Source organism: Triticum dicoccoides, chromosome 4B (assembly GCF_002162155.2).
Source record: "Triticum dicoccoides isolate Atlit2015 ecotype Zavitan chromosome 4B, WEW_v2.0, whole genome shotgun sequence".
NCBI classification, from domain to species: Eukaryota; Viridiplantae; Streptophyta; class Magnoliopsida; order Poales; family Poaceae; genus Triticum; species Triticum dicoccoides.
Window position 1 is genome coordinate 552,099,165 of NC_041387.1, and position 3,756 is coordinate 552,102,920.

The window sequence follows — 3,756 nt, forward strand, 5'->3', positions numbered from 1 at the left end:
CTCTAGATCATGTGTAGGATAATTCTCCTCATGTGAATGCAACTGTCGAGATGAATAGGCAATCACATGATGATCCTGCATAAGAATGCAACCTAGTCCCTGCCGTGAGGCGTCGCAGTAGATAACAAAGTCCTTTGTGAAATCCGGTGGCACAAGTATGGGATCAGAAGTCAGGCGTCTTTTTAGTTCCTGAAAAATGTACTCACACTGTGGGGACCACTCAAACTTTTTATCTTTCTTGAGAAGTTACGTGAGGGGTTTGACTACTTTGGAGAAGTTTTCAACAAAGCGGCGACAATAGCTGGCTAGACCAAGGAAACTCCTAACTTGTTTAACGGTTTCAGGTGGACTCCAATCGAGAACGGCCTTAACTCTCTCGGGGTTGAAAGCAAAGCCCTTACCAGAGATTACGTGGCCTAGGTAGGTCACTTCTGGCAACCAAAATTCGCACTTGGAGAACTTGGAATAAAGGCGGTGCTCTCTGAGTTTTTCTAACACAAGTCTAAGATGTTCGGCATGCTCTTGCTCGTTCTTCGAGTAAATAAGAATATCATCGAGGTAAACCACGACAAATTTATCTAAGTACTCCATGAAGATCGAGTTCATCAAGCGGGAGAAAGTAGCTGGAGCATTGGTTAGACCGAAGGACATGACGGTGTACTCGTACTGGCCATAACGAGTGACAAAAGCCGTTTTAGGGATGTCCCCATTTCTGATCTTGATTTGGTGGTAGCCTAACCTCAAATCCATCTTGAAGAAGACTGAGGATCCAGCAAGCTGATCATATAGGTCATTGATCCTGGGGAGCGGATACTTGTTCTTTATCGTGACCAAATTAACGGGACGATAATCTACAACCATCTGGTCCGTACCAACCTTCTTCTTGACGAAGAGGACGGGGCAAGTCCAAGGAGAAGAACTAGGACGGATGAAACCCTTTTGCAAGGACTCGTCAAGTTGTTTCTTAAGCTCAGCTAGTTCTAAGGGTGCCATCTTGTAAGGTCTCCTAGAGATTGGAGCGGTTCCTGGGATAAGATCTATGACGAACTCTACATCTCTGTCAGGTGGAACACCTGGCAGTTCCTCTGGAAAGACATCCGGAAAGTCACGGACTACCGGGATATCTTCAAGGTCTGGAAGAGGGCTGGCATTAAGAGAATAGAGCTGACGCCTTGCAACTCTAGTGGAGACAGTGACTATCTTGCCAGATGGGTGTGTAAGCTGAATGGACCTGGTGTAACAATCAATCTTGGCATAATGAGCTGTCATCCAGTCCATACCCAAGATGATGTTAATATCTGTAGACTTGAGGGCTATAAGTGAGGCAAGGAATACAAGTCTGTCAACAAGCATTTCGTTACCATGGCTTACACTAGAGGTTTGCCATTTGGATCCAGGAGTTTGAATGACTAGTGGAGAGGGCATATCACAAAATGACATGTTGTGCAAGTTAGCATAGCTTTCAGAAATGAAGGAGTGAGATGCTCCAGTATCGAACAGAACGATGTTGGATGACAATTGACAAGGAGTATACCAAGAACGACATCCGGATCATCATGAGCGTCTTTAGCTGAGACGTGATGCACACGTCCACGTTCAGTGGGGGCTGACTTGACACTGATCATCTTGCATGATGGCTTAACACAGCCAACATACTTCTCGGGCTGGGGTGGGGCATAACTAGTCTGAGAGCAGTCACGTGCATAGTGTCCTGGCTTCCCACATGTGAAGCAAGTCCCTGAGGTCGGACGTGGACCCGCACTGACAAGCGGTCTACCAGTAGGCCTGGGAGGAACATACTGCTGAACTGGATGAGGCACCACATGAGATGGCCTCGGTGAATATCCGGGAGGAAGAGCGGAGTTTGGAACCCAAATCCGGCGCTTCTGAGAACCAGAACCGGAGGAAGATCCCAAATCACGGGTGTGCTTATGAGACTCCTCGTAAGTAAGCTGAGCTGTCTCTGCATTGATGGCTTTGCTCACAAGGGCTTGGAATGTATCACAATGATGTAGGTGGAGATCACGACGCAACTTGGGGTTGAGACCCTTCCGGAACCTAGCCTGCTTCTTGGCGTCCGTGGACACCTCTTCTGTGGCATAACGGGCGAGGTTCTCGAACTCTCTGATGTAAGCATCAACAGCCATCTTACTCTGGGTGAAACTACAGAACTCTTCTCTCTTGCAATCAATGAGAGCCAGAGGAATGTGATGCTCGCAAAAAGCCTCAGTGAAATCTCTCCAGGTAGGAATCTGGCCAGCTGGAAGCATAGCCTCATAGTTCTGCCACCAAAGACTAGCAGGACCTTCCAGGTGGTATGTGGCATAGGTGACCTTGTCATCTTCAGCTACGTTCGCGGAACGCAACTTATGAGTGATACTACGGAGCCAGTCATCTGCATCGAGTGGCTCGATGGAATGATGAAAGGTAGGTGGGTGCAAGTGAATGAAGTCATGAATGGTTACAGACCCTTTGAACCAATGTGCGGTGTTCTCCTTGATACGTGCCAACAAGCGGTTAGACTCACGCTTGTTCCTCTCCATCTCTAACATGAACTCTGTCAATGAAGGTTGATCGGGAGGATCCTCGTCCCTACCATCTCCGTGGTTCTGGCTACGAACAACAGAACTTCGCTTAACTGATGACATCCTGAGAAACAAAACCAAGGACGGAATCAGCGTCATCTATAGGCTGTAAAATGTAGGACAAGGAAATTAGTAACTCTCGAACTTCTAGGGCAATTCCGGCAGCATAACGGCAGTAAAATGCTCAGAATCAGACATCCTGCTAAAATGGGGTAGTAACATACTCAACATCACAAGTCAAGGTTCTGAGATCATACTAAGCAGACTACACCGGAAGTACTCAACACTGGGATATGACTCTGATCAACCAATCCTATGGGACTACGGAGTAGTAACACGTGATCCTGATAGACGGAAGAGAAATCCTAGTTCCTTAACCCCGTAGGAAAGATAGGATGACTCGGATCAGAAGGCCATGAGGTATAAGGAGTAAAAAGAGCCTTACGTTCCTTCCCACAATCAATTCCCTTACATAACTAAAGAATTTCTAAACTCAACTTCGACCAGTTTGTCTTGGTAATCCTACAAGCAGTCAGGCTCTAATACCAAAGCTGTCAGGACCCCGATTCTATGCCACACCGATCTAGCATGTAACACCTCATATCACTTTGCGGCCTCACGCACGGTATTCCCACGGGTGTCGCCTTACCATGCCCGGGACCGTTTGCGCCTTTTGGCACACGTATATGATAGTGTTGCTAGCATCCATATGACAAGGAACCCGGGCTGACATGGCTAGTCGTGAACCCAAAGTGGCACTAACTTACAGGGACAGGCATACATGACCCAGCATCGAACGTGTCGGTCATTAGCGAGTGAATCCGGGTTGTAGCAACTGGGCTAGCAGGACTCCGGTAAACACCGCGTGACATTTCCCCGAAGGGACAGACACAGGAACGAAGAAGGACACATGCCGGCTAGCCTAAGTGTTCCGGAGCAGTAGCAAGCTACCAGGGCTCAGTGGAAGCACTAGGAGACATTTCCCGGTAAGAGAGGCTACTAAGGATAACAACTAGATAGTCAGATCCCACACATAGCAATACACATTACACGTACGCATAACATGCAAGTATGTGTTGTACAACATGGCATCACAGCATAACTCAACAACTCATATAGATAAGGCTCAAAGAGCCAACATAGCATGATTGCAAACAGGGGTCACAAGACC